At 43.3% G+C, this 14,087-nt stretch overlaps 1 protein-coding gene across 2 annotated transcripts in view; it reads left to right on the plus strand.

Moving 5' to 3' along the window:
* MAP7 (microtubule associated protein 7) overlaps positions 1-14,087 on the plus strand; it is a 132,022-nt gene that overhangs the window by 22,060 nt on the left and 95,875 nt on the right. The gene's annotated exons all lie outside the window — the stretch shown is intronic.

The following is a 14,087-nucleotide window of genomic DNA, read 5'->3' on the forward strand; positions in this document are numbered from 1 at the left end:
GAATAGAACATGCAATGTGTACTGGCCAACCAGATTGGGCAGCACATGGTCTTGATGCGAGTTGCACCCAAGACTCTTGGGTGCAATCCACAATACAGCCGTCTGAATGAGGTCTAACAGAATGGAACATAGAATTATATAGATGCCAAAATCCAGGTCCATATAACACAACTCCATAATAGAGCTTTTTGAGGCCTTTAACCCCTTGAGTGGAGGGTTTCTTACCCCCCTGTCAGACCCACCAGGGCAGGTTTTTTAAATGGTCTAATCATTTAATTTCAACTAATTTTGTAGTCTCGTTCCAAGAGCCATAACTTTTTAATTTGTCCATTGACCAGGCCATATGAGGGCTTGTTTTTTGCGGGACAAGTTGTACTTTTTGATGACATCATTTTTGGGAATATATAATGTGTTGCATAACTTTTGTAAAAAAAAATTGTAGGGAGATTTGGGGGGGGGGGGAGAAATTCTGCCATTTTGTTTTTTGGATTTCATTCTTACGGCGTTCAGTGTGCAGAATAAATAGTGTGATAACATTATTCTCTGAGTCACACGATTCCATCAATACCAAGTTTATACAGTTTTATGTTTCGCTATTTTTGTACATTTAAAACATTTTTTTTCTTAAGGGTTAGCTTTTGTGTCGCCACATTCCAAGAGCTGTATTCATTTTATTTTTCCATTGCCAAAGCCCAAGAAGGCCTTGTTTTTTGCAGGATGAACTCCAGTCTTCATTTATCTAATTTTTTGGAACATGTAAAATTTTATTCCATTTTTTTCTAGTGGCAAGATTAACAAAATCTGTAATTCTAGCATGTTTTTTTATTTTTATTTTTCACTGCATTCTCTGAGCAGTATAAATAATATATTAAAGTCATTCTACAGGTCAGTACGATTATGCCAATACCAAATTGTAATAGTTTTTCTTTCTTTTTTTTTTTAAGTGTGAAAAAGTCATAAAAAAAGAAAGAAAAGTTTAAATCACCCTCCCTTTGCCATATCTATAATAAAAAATCTAAATCATAAAAGAAAAATACATATTTGGTATTGCCGTGTCCGTAAAAGTCCGATCTATCAAAGTAGTGCATTATTTACCCCGCACGGGGAATGTAGTCCGAAAAAAGAACGCCACAAATGCACTTTTTCAGTTACCTGTCTCCCAGAAAAAATGCAATAAAAAACGATCAAAAAGTGGTATGTATTCTAAATTAGTACTAACGTAAAATACAGGATATCCCGCTAAAAATGAGCCCTTGGTAAACTACGTCAACGGAAAAATATAAAATTTATTGCGCACAGAAGATGCAGCAGAAAATAATTTTTAAAAATTAAATCTTTGAAAAAAAATACAATTACTACAGGAAAAAAACTATGCAAGTTTGGTATCGTAGTAATCGCACTGACCCATAGAATAAAGTCGTCATGTCGTTTTTGTTGCAGTTTGTACGCCGTAGAAACAAAATGCACTGAAAGTTGGTGGAATGTCTTTTTTTTTTTTTTTTTTCATTTTACTCCACTTAGAATTTTGTAAAAGTTTTTTTAGTACATAATATGGTGCTTTAAATAGCACCATCGAAAAATACAACTCGTCTCGCAAAAAACAAGCCCTCATACAGCGACTTCGATGAATAAATAAAGGAGTTGGGATTTTTTAAACAGGGGGAGGAAAAAAAGGGGCTGTGTCATTAAGGGATTAAATAATGTACTAACTTCCTTCTCTGGGTCGCAGGGATACCACATGTCATTTTATTTTACATTTTTTACAAAGTAAAGGGAGACAAGTGTTTTTGTTTTATTTTTTAAATTTTTTTATTTTTATTTTTTTTACTTTTTCTTAACTTTTTTTTAAATTTTTGTCCCTTTAGGGGACTTCCACAGAGACCATCAGGACCCCCTGATCACATTCCAGGGGTCCAATGGTGACAGCCCTTTACATGCTGCAGTCACATAGACAGCAGCATGTAAAGGGTTAACACAGCAGAGATCAGAGGTTTTCTCTGATCTCTGTTGTAAGAGCTGGTTCCTGGCTATCCTCTGACAGCCAAGCACCAGCTCTCCCTGCCACAGAGACCATCGGCTTGCTTCTGACAAGCCGACGGTCTCTATGGCAACCTATAAATAAAGCAGTGCAGGAGTTTGAAATTAAAAGCGGGAGATTGCCGGCAGATCGGCAATATCTCTCAGCTTCTTATTTCATAGTGCTGAACTGCTCTGTGTGGGTCTGTGCAGGCGGAGCACAATGCCACAGCTTGTGGCATTGTGCTCTGCAGCTCCCATAGTGATACATAGCCCGGAAATCTTCTGGGCTATATCGCTATGGGCAGTGGAGCTCGTCCTGGAAAATTTCTGGGCGTGCCACTTAAGGGGTTAAGAGACTAACTTCCTCATCCTTTATCTTGACTGAAGCCCCACTTACACACAATGATAATCTTTTGAACAGCTGAATGAATTAATGACTTTTTTGCATAGAAATGTTGAGCATTTAAAGATAATCATTTGAAATCCTCTCCATTTTCCTTCAATAGCTAAAGTAAGGGGTGTATGTTGTTTACTCAGGTAGATGTGTGTTTATGCGAGAAATTTCTGGCCAGCAGCTTTTTAACTAGTATGAAGAAAAGCCATTGTCTTTTGCCAGCATTAGTAAACAAGTACTCCTTGTGTTTTAGCAGGGCAAGCAATCGCCCCTCCCCTCTAATTGTTCAGTCTTTCAAAGACTGAAAAAATGCCATGTAAATGAAGCAAAAACCAACAAAACTAATGACCATTTTTATGCAGGCTGAAACTCAGTAAAAAGCGACAAAGGACTTTTATCTTGCACATTGGGACACAAATCTTCTCCTTCCGTACTTTGTCACCACTATTGAGTAGGGTGATTCTGGTCTCCTCACTCCAGATAAGCCATTCTATCCCATTTTTGTTCTGTCCAGTTAACATTCAATTTAACCCACTGTAATAATTTCAATCTGTGTTTGCCTGATACAAATGGCTTTTTTCCCCATGGAATTCTAGCATTTAGACCAAATTTTTTCAGTCCGCGCTGAATGGTCTTTGCACTTAAGATTATACCACATTGATACAGTTTAACTTTCTATGTACTCTGATGGTTTTCTTCTGTTACCTAGACACAATATTTTAACTCTTATTTCGCCACGTGCTGTTGTACACTTTTCCTGTCTTTTTTACTAGTCTGGTTCTGTAGTGTTGAAATGCCTACTATGGTGAATTTCCACAGTTTTGTCTTCTAATTTCATAAGTGTAGCACATCACTTCCTGGGTGACCAGTTGCCATTATCAGTTTTTTTTTTACATTTTATTTTCATTTTATCAAGTTCTACAAACCTAAATACACAAAGAAAAACAAAAAAAAGACCTAATAACAATCACATAACACAAAAAGATGTTCTATTGTCATCTCTAATACATACAGATAGAAATGTAGATAGCACTCCAAACAATGGAAAAGTTTGGTGATGATTTTGATAAATGAGTTTAGGATGGACCTACCTGTTGTGGAATGCTTGTCAGTTGAAAGGCGTCCACACCACCAATCCAACATTGTCTTGAAAGTGGTTAGAAAATCAATTCACCACCAAATCTCTCATGGGCGTCCTGACCTATAGGGACAGCGTTTCGGGGAATCCCCAGGTTATAATAATACCTCGGTCGTATAAACAAGCAAGCATTAGAAGTGTAAAATTCCCACGCCCTGGTGGATTGATTGTATGAGTAGTAACAGACAGGCAATAGAGAAGACCTATTATTCCACTTCGGAGAAGAGTTCGTTAGACCAGTGGGACTCTATAATCCATAGTGCTTTAAAAAGGAATTTCCTCTGCCTCAGAAATGCGTTGCAATACATTTTATTGGAGACATACATACTGTAATTTTGAACTGTATGTCTTTTTATATAATTATGTTCCTGTATGTTTGAAATAAATTTTATTTTTTCTTAGAGCTGAATTGGATTTATAGAAGTCCCACTGGTATAATGGACCTAGTACCTCTTTTGGTGCAAAAATTAATATGACAGGGTCTTCTTTTCGGGGAAACATGGTATTACTTTGGTTATAAACCAGATACCATAAAGTTTATTGCATTATATTCTACACTGAATTATCTTTCCAGTAATATATAATTTTATGCGATTACAAAAAAACTGGCGATATGAGCTATCAAATATCAAAAAACCTTTTTCTTTCAAAAGGTTTCCACAATTTTAGCCACTAGTATGTCAATTCAGTCCCCCACTTTAAAAAGTAACTAATTTTCACAAACTTTTGACATGTCGGATAGTTTGTGAAAAGGGCAGTTACTTCTGTAAACCTATTCGCTCATGTAAAAGGGTATGTCCTGTCAAAGGCTACCTTTTTTTTTTAAAGTGGTCTGAGGTGTAAAGGCCCATTTACAATGAAAGATAATCACTCAAACGACAGTTTAAGTGACAGTTTTGAGTGGTCATCTTTGCATAACTCTAAGTATCTAATTAGCTACTTAATAGTTAAAGGAGATGTCTCGAGGAAGCAGTGATTTTTTTTTTTTGCCCAGTCCCCCTAATTAAACATACATTACTAATTACCCCTGTAAATTACTTTTCTAGCTGGTTCGTACTTACCGTTCCAGCGTTTCAGTAACTTATAAAAGTTTCCCCAAGATGGCCGCCAGCTCTTTCCCCGTCGCTCGCTGCAGCCCGACGTGCGCGCTCCCGAGACGCTGCCAGCTGTGTCTCCATGGCAACCGGACGCCCCGCAGCCGCCGACCAGACGCCCCGCAGCCGCCGACCAGACGCCCCGCAGCCGCCGACCAGACGCCCCGCAGCCGCCGACCAGACGCCCCGCAGCCGCCGACCAGACGCCCCGCAGCCGCCGACCAGACGCCCCGCAGCCGCCGACCAGACGCCCCGCAGCCGCCGACCAGACGCCCCGCAGCCGCCGACCAGACGCCCCGCAGCCGCCGACCAGACGCCCCGCAGCCGCCGACCAGACGCCCCGCAGCCGCCGACCAGACGCCCCGCAGCCGCCGACCAGACGCCCCGCAGCCGCCGACCAGACGCCCCGCAGCCGCCGACCAGACGCCCCGCAGCCGCCAGGCAGCAGGTAACCGGCGCTAGCCCCCGGCTCCCCAGCGCTAGACCCTCAGCCCAGGTGAAGGCCCCGGAGCCCAGCGCTGGGCTCCGGGGCCTTCACCTGGGCTGAGGGTCTAGCGCTGGGGAGCCGGGGGCTAGCGCCGGTTACCTGCTGCCTGGCGGCTGCGGGGCGTCTGGTCGGCGGCCCCCCCATCGCAGCGGCAGCCCCCCCCGGCCTAGCGGCAGCCCCCCCATCGCAGCGGCAGCCCCCCCCGGCCTAGCGACAGCCCCCCCATCGCAGCGGCAGCCCCCCCGGCCCATCACTTACCTGGACAGCTGGACGGCAGGACAGCTGGGCGGCTTCTCCGGCAGCTCGGCAGCTCTGCACCTTCCTCTAACAGAGGAAGGTACAGAATGGCCGCTGCAGCGCGCTCCCGAGCAGTGACAGCTCATCTGCGCATGCGCAGAAGAGCTGTAGCGGGGAGCACACTGAAGCGGCTCGTGCTGAATGGAGAAGACCGGACTGCGCAAGCGCGTCTAAAAAAGCAAGCTGCCGGCGAATTTAGACGGAACCATGGAGACGAGGACGCTAGCAACGGAGCAGGTAAGTGAATAACTTCTGTATGGCTCATATTTAATGCACGATGTATATTACAAAGTGCATTAATATGGCCATACGGAAGTGTATAACCCCACTTTGTTTCGCGAGACCACCCCTTTAATGCAGGAAGAGCGGGTCACAGCTGCGATAGCTCCGAGAACAAAGTATCTGTTTTGTATATGTAAACAGCTGCATTGTTCTCTAAACTTTCAGTTGGTGACCTGCTGAGATCTGCCAGCAAGATACTAGCTGAAAGAATACTATCATCGCAGCCCGCTGAAAACTCAGCTTGTAGCACTGATAAGTCATCAGTGATTTTTGTTTTTTTTTTAGCTTGCAAGAAATCCCCAATGCACGATGGCCACGCGTTTAGACGCAACGGCTATCACTCAAAAGATGGCTTTTGAGCATAATCGTTGTCTAAATGGGCCTTAAGCAAAGTGTGTGAAGAATGGATGTTTTCGTTCTGGTTGGTAAGGCTACATCCAAAGTCCTGTGTACTCGGAATGTGCATGCCAGTGTAATGCTCTTGGACTTATAGGGAAATAAGAAAAAAAAATACTTTGTTTACATTTTTTGTAACAGGTTCATGTTGCATATAGGGCATCAGGGAAATATTAGACCAAGAACCATTTATTTAAAATTTAATGCCAAGTTGGCTATACAACCATGCAATGAAGGATGTACACAAAGGGTTATTTTATTTATTTATTTTTTTGGTGCCATACATGTATGAAAAGGTGTATTTCAACCTCTACCTACTCTGAGACTAGGGCCATCCAAGTGGCCTCCAACTTTACCAGCTAACGTAAATGCAAGCAGTTGGTGATTTATGTACTGCAGCCCGTCTATCTTTTATCACGGACAGCTTTCCAGTTAGAGGCCCATTTACACAGGACTAGTGTTGGGCGAACGATGCCTGACACTCGTCCCTGTGTCTTCGCGCTTCGGTGCTCCCGCACGGGAGCTAGCACAGCCGGCTGGTTCACAGAGCGGCCACATCTCCTGCACTATTCAGCCGGCTGTGCTAGCTCCCATGCAGCAGCACGGAGACACAGGGACGAGTGTCAGGCATCGTTTGCCCTACACTTGCCCTGTGTAAATGGGCCTTAAGTCAGCTACTGCACCCAACTACTGAAAAACGGGTTAATTGAATTTGCTTAGTGATAGTGTTACTGCTGTACCCTGCTTGAGGTATTAGGAATGGTCCGTTGGTGATGAAGCTTTACCATAAGAACCCAGCACAACAGTTGGAATAGCCCAGCAGTTGTGCTGTTTATGCAATGGCCTTATGTCTCAGCAGTATGGAAATAAATAGCATCATTACTAGTCTAGTGCTGTGACTGAGCCATTAGCATCCTTCAGGAAACCACATGCAGCAATCTCCAGGGACCTCTGCTCCATGTAATCATGGGAAATGAGCATGGGCTACTACAGGCCGCTGTATGCATGACTCACATTGTATCAGTACTTCGTATTGATGTATGATTCAATGTGCAAAAAAAATCTGATTGCTTCATCTTTGTTACTGTATGAGTATTTCACTTGTGTATCATATAAGCAAAATATATAGACTTAATTAAAAAAAACTGTGTGGCTTTCAATACTGAATGGGTAGATGTGTCTCAGAAAATTGTAGTTGCTCTTATTTTGTATGTATTTTCCTCCTGGGCACAACATCAGGGCCAGTTACTGTAGCATGCTGGACACTTCATGACAACCATTGGGCTCTGAGTGAGTTTAAAAATGTAACTTTACTTTCAACAAATTTGTGACATGTCAAATTTGGATTGTGGCCAAGACCCCCACCCCCAGATTGCTAGAGCGAAGCAGCAGAAGCACTTGGCTGAGCACTGTCACTGTCATTGCCTGAAGACCTTCTCAATAGAAAGTCTAGTCTATGAAGAAGTCTTCAGTTAGGGAGCACCGCTGGCGCTCAGCCTATTGCTGCTTCTGCTGCATTCTAGTGATCAGTGGGGGTCTCAGCATTGGGGCCCTTACCAATCTAACCTTGACTTGTAAAGGCTTTGTGGAAAGTAATGAACTACATTTATAGGACACTTCCAATTTATATGTCTGGATAAACCTATTTTTACTTGTACTTATGCAGACTCGGTCTGCCTTCACACGGGCAAGAAAATCGCAAGATTTGTGCATTGCGAGACTAGCAAATATGAACCCCATTCTTTTGAATGGGGTCCTACACGTGAGTGATGTTTTCCTGCAGCGTTGCACTATATGCTGAGTGCATGTGATGCGATTAGACATCTCCTATTGTAAACAATGGGGAAAACTCTGCAATCCTACACTATGGCTGATGGCTACATCCTCATAGTGATGCAAGGCTGTTATGACATGATAACGCCTCACATCTGCTGGGAATTCACATGGTGCTGAGTGCGGTATGGACATTCACGGCCCCATATCACGCTTGTCCGTGTGAAGTTTTGGCTTTACGCAGAAAGAAATGAAATAGGAAGATGAAACTTTCCATTTATTCCACATACTCTCCACTGATGCCAACACACTTCTTACTTCGGTATTCCAAGTTCTGTAAGCCTTGCAAAAAGAAGGATTTTTGGTATTGCCTCAAACCAGTCATCCGTAGCAGCCATGGCATCAGAAATGGTGTGAAATTTGGTACCCTTAAGGTGTTTCTTCAGGCTTGGAAACAGATGATAATCGGAGGGAGCTAGATCTGGTGAATAAGGTGGGTGGTCAACCAGCTGGAAGCCTAACTCCACCAGTTTTGCCGGGGTCGCTTGCGCATTGTGAGCGGAGGCGTTGTCTTGCAGCAACAAGATTCCTTTGGACAGCTTGCCACGCTTTTTGGCCTTCAGAGCGGCCTTCAATTGGTCCAAAAGTTCAATGTAATGCGTTGCATTGATGGTGGAACCATTTTGAAGGTAGTCCACTAGCAGCACACCCTCCTTATCCCAGAACACAGACGCCATCACCTTAGTGGCTGATTTTTGCACCCTGAACTTCTTTGGGCGAGGAGAACCACTGTGCCTCCAGTCTTTTGACTGCTCCTTGGTTTCAGGGTCATACAAATAAACCCAGGTATCATCCATAGTGACCAGTCGATCCAGGAAGTTCTTATCAGTCCGGAAACGCTGACAAATGGACCGGGAAGTTTTCACTCGCATGATTTTCTGATCTGTTGTCAAACATTTGGAGACCCACTTTGCAGATAGCTTCTTCATCTTCAAATGTTCATGGATAATGACACAAACACGTTCACCAGAAATCCCCATGATGTCTGCTATTCCTTTAGCTGAAATTCGCTGATTCTCCAGTATGAGGTTGTGCACAGCATCAACGATCTCCGGAACAACAACCTCTCTCTGTCGTCCAGGACGTTCCTCATCATTGGTGCTGAAGTGGCCCATTTTAAATTTGGCAACCCAGTTCTTCACTGTAGAATATGAAGGGTATTGATCCCCCAATGCCTGCGACATATCACCATGAATATCCTTCGTGGACTTTCCTTGCAGAAACAAGAATTTTATCACTCCTCTGCTCTCATTTGATGTAAATATCACCTTAGACTCCGCCATTTTGTTTTCCCGCGTGCCTAGATCACTGTTTCCATAAGCTACAAACACAAAATTTTGAAAACCTAGTCGACGCATAAGGCTTTCATGTGATGTAACATTCGTTACCATAGAAATAAAAAAAAAAAAAAAAGAACACAGACTTATCAGCAGCCCCTCGTATAAGGGCCCCTTCACACAGGAGATTCTTGGGTGTAACTTACATTGGACTACACACAGACACTCATCAGTGTGCTGTCCAATCCATGTGTACTGTACATTTTATATCTGGTTGTGGTCCATGAGGCGGTCCAGAATAGAACATGCTGAGTTTTTGTCTTATTTTTTTTTCTTTTCCCATACACAGCACACATGCATATGCTTGTGTGAAGAGCCCTTCACTAATATTCCTCCATCAACATTGTTGACTGAGGGATCGTCTTTGTGGGATTTTTTTTTCTGTAGCGTTTAATGTAGCATTTAAAGTGTTTTAAAATTCATGGTGAAATGAAATGCAGTTGTATCATTGTCTTTTTCTTTTGCAGCATTCTCTGTGTGATGAAATGATGTGCACTTTATTCTTTGGTTCAGTAAGATTACAGCGCCTTGTGAAAGTATTCACACCCTTGGTGTTTTTCCTGTTTTGTTGCATTATAACCTAGAATTAAAATAACTTTTACTTTGGATTTTATGTAATAGACCTGACAAAATTGTTAGAGGATGGAAAAATCGTGTCTGCCTTTGTTTTTTTTATTTATTTTTTTTAATCTGAATAGTGCATATATATTCACCCCCTTTCCTTTGAAACCACTAAATAAGGTCTGGTCCTTCACTTCAGAAGTCATAGTTTCCCCGACTTTGAACATCCCACAGAGCACAGCAGAGATGGAACTATCTGTCCATGGGACCACTAAGTAGTACACTCCCCTGAGTGAGGACTTATGGAAGAGCAGCCAGGAATATGCCATTGCTTAAGCAAAAAAAAATGGGGGTTCAACAAACAGCATGTGACTCTCCAAGACACAGAAGATAGTTCACTGATCAAATTTGTAGAAAATCCAACTTTTTGGCAATCATAGAAAATGCCATGGGTGGTGCAAACTCAACACTTCCCATCACCTCAAGAACACCATTGTCACAGTGAAGCACCATGGTGGCAGCAGCATGCTGTGGAGATACTTATCTGCAGGGACTGGAAAACTGATCAAAAGACAGAAGACCGTGAATTTGGGGCAGTTCTTTAGGAAAACCTCTTTCAACCTACCAGAGGTTTGAGAATGGGAGAGAGGTTTACCTACTGGCAGGACAATGACCCTAAACATACTACTAAGGCTACACTGGAGGGGTGTAAGGGGAAACCTTTATGTCTTAGAATGGTCTATTCAAGGTCCAGACCTCAATCCAACTGAGAATCTGTGACATGACTTGAAAACTTCTGAACACCAACACAGCTCATCCAGTGTCTGGATGCGCTAAGTAAATATAGACACCCCAAGATATTTGACTTTCAGGATGTGAAAACTTGAAACACATGAAAGTTCTCAAATTTTTTTTTGTCTCAAGTTGTGTCACAGTCAAAAGTATCTTAATTTCAGAATGTTTTAAAGGGGCTCTGCCATGAAAAAAAAAATTGTACTCACCTTGCCTGGCCAGGACCGATCGCCAGGCATGTCCCCTCCATTCGGCATCTTCTTCTGTGGCTTCTAGAAGTAGAGCAGTAGTGGTCAAAATGACCGCTTCCTACTCTGCTCCGTCCGTCCTGGCTGAACTCGGAGATTCTGCACGTGCGCAGTGGAGACGCGGCCTGTCCTGACTCCTGTCAGAGGGCACCTCTCCACTGCGCATGCGCGGAATCCCAGAGGGGGGCGGCCCGTCCTTGGCTCATCTGAGGAAGAAGACTGCCTGCTGGGAGATGACCCCCTGATCGCAACAACAACAGAACACAAGGTAAGTATTGTGTTTTTATGCTTTAACAGCCAGAAATCGTGGGTTCCTTGTGTCCATTAGGCAGACCAGGGAACAATGGCTGGTAAAGCATAAAACATTATTTGTGTCAGAACCCCTTTAACTGTTAACGTGTTGTGTAAGTCAAATGGTAGAATACCCCCCAAAAAATCAATTTTATATTCAGGTCGTAATGCAATAAAACAGGAACGAACACTGAGGGAGTGAATGCTTTTAGAGGGCGCTGTATAGATTTTCTTTGTTTTTGTTTGTTTTTTTAAGTTTAACAGTTTAAAAAGATTTTTTTTTTTAAATTTATTTATTTATTTATTTTTTGCACCATTTTCTGCAACCGTGAGGCCTCAGCAGTTTCCACCCGTGCCTACAGCCATGAGGCCAAAAATGACACTTAACTCACCTGTCCAGATGCTGCGGGGCTCTCCTGCACCACGGCCGGATCTTCTTTCTTCTGCCCAGCGGATGCGCTGTGCTTTCTTTTTTTTCTTTCTTTTGAATCACCTGCTCTCCCAAGGCACAGTCACAGTGACAGCTGCGTTGCAGTTATGACTGCTTCCATTTACTTCAATGGAAGCCGTCCCTGTGGGATCCACAGAAAAATGGCGCATGCTGCAATTTCTTCCCGCGCATGCAATCTGCACACAGGAAGAAAAAAAAATCACACCCGCATACATTAAATTGCCCTGCAGATGCAAATTAAAATCCAGGGCTTGTGGGTTTTTTTTGGTTTTTTTTGCATACTGAAGTGTAGTTTTATTGGTACATCTTTGTGGTACATAACACTTATTTTTTAAATCATTAAAAAAAAATTTTTTTAAAAAAATCCCCCCCCCCCTCCCCTCCAGTGGGGTACACATGTAAAAGTTTAGGTTTATGCCAATTAAATCAATCAGATTATTCAATGTACAGCCTAATACACGTATACTTAAAATAAACACTTTAGAGAGAACAACAAACATTACATATTATACGCTTGCCTATTAAAAATATAGAAATATTTGAGGGAGTTGGGTCTGCTATGAAGAAAAGGTCAATATATTACAAACACAATGGTCAATATATGAGAGAGCCTAAATAACACACCTTTTTAGATTTTTAAGGTAAAGCGTCATAAAACATTAGCCATTTTGCCCAAATAGCTAAATGTTGGCTTAAGTTACCCAATCTCCATGCCAACACTTGCTCTAAGGTGAAGCTATAGTAAAATATGCTAACCATCATGAATCATCCAGAAAACTCTTATACCTTACCCCATATCTGCTTTCCAAAGTCTACCGGAACACTTCCAATACGTGTTGGAGATGTAACTTTGCAGCCAGCAATATTCTCCATATTTGGGGGTCCGATCGCTGGCCCGTCTAAAGCTGTCACTGTGGATGGGCCACAGAATACGCATCATCACCTAGCAACAGTACGGCACTATCTGTACGTCGCTTTTTGCGCAGGCCGGCACATCCGCATACAGATGAGAAGAAATCTGGATAGGTACGCAGGGGTCACTGCGATCCTCCAGCGTGGCTTTGAGATGCGTTGGAGGATCGGCAAGTGTTCCCCATTGTTTTCAATGGGAAATCTCGCATCACACATTGCGATGTGTCTTCGTGTCCAATTGAAAACAATGGGCGATGCATTCAGAGGAACGTGCAAAGATTGTGCATGCCACGATTTTTATGGCCCATGTATATAACTTCATTAAAAAAATGGGGTTCATATTTATGCATCACGCAGCACACATATCTTGCAGGTTTTTCGCGGCTGTGTGAAAGCGGTCTAAGACCTCCCTCACACAGGTGTTCACAGAAATGCAGCGTTTTTCAACGCTGCGTTTACTGCAGATTCCGCCCAGTTTCAGCAGCGCTGGCGTGCGTTATGCCAGTGTTTTGGCTGAGTTTTCGGCACAGCTGAAACCGCAGCCAAGGCTGCTGATAAAAGAAAAAAATCAATGCTCGCCTAGCTGGTGAAGTCAATGTCGGGACCTTGTGAAGCCGGCCAATTGCTCTGATTGGCTAAGCGCCATTGATTAACAGCTGGCTGAGCCAATCAGAACCAGCACTGGATGCGTTCAATGAATGACAGGCTATGATTGGACGTATCCAGCGCTGACCGTGATTGGCTAAGTGGGCTGTCACTCAGCGACGTTCAGCCAGTCAGAGCAATCTCTCATTGGAGGCGGGGATTTTAAATCCTCGGCAGCAGAGAAACAGTTCCCCTGCTGGTTGACAAGTCCTAAGAGCGTCGTGAGGGAGAGCGACATCACCTGCAAGGCGAGTATTGTATTGTTTTGTTTTTTTTCCCTCAGGCAGTGTAACTAGGGCGTTTAGCGCTACCAAAAGCGCGCTACCAAGTTGTGCCGCATTTTTTTGCAGCGCTGAAACCGCTGCCCATTCATTTCAATGGGCAACATAGGGCTGAAAACAGCCAAAATTGGAACATGCATCGCTGTCAGTGCAGCGTGGAAGGCGCTGCGTTTTAAGCCCTGTGTGAACAGCCCCATTGAAAAGAATGACAGTGTTGTACAGCGTTTAGTGCTGTGCTAAAAAAGCAGCGCCAAACGCTGTACAAAAACGCCCTGTGTGAGGGAGGCCTAAGGCTTATTTTTCTGCCTAACATGATGCCACGCTATATTTGCTGTCCAGAAGATGATTCAAAAAGTCTTGGAAATACTGTATAAAGGAAGGACTTAAACTTCTCCTTCCTGATAGATCACGTCTGGCTTTGGTTTCATAAACGGCTTTAAAAAAAATTTTTTTTAAATAATTTCTCATGCAGGTTTTTAATCCAGCTATGTACTACGATATCACCCCCCAAAGCTGCCTCTTTGGACCACTAAGGCCCCCTGCATACAGGTGGAAATTCTGCAGCAGGATTCCCCGCAGAATTTCCGCCAGTGTCCGCCTGCATAGGATTGCATTGCAAAACGCTATCT

Source organism: Eleutherodactylus coqui, chromosome 1 (assembly GCF_035609145.1).
Source record: "Eleutherodactylus coqui strain aEleCoq1 chromosome 1, aEleCoq1.hap1, whole genome shotgun sequence".
Classification (NCBI taxonomy): Eukaryota; Metazoa; Chordata; class Amphibia; order Anura; family Eleutherodactylidae; genus Eleutherodactylus; species Eleutherodactylus coqui.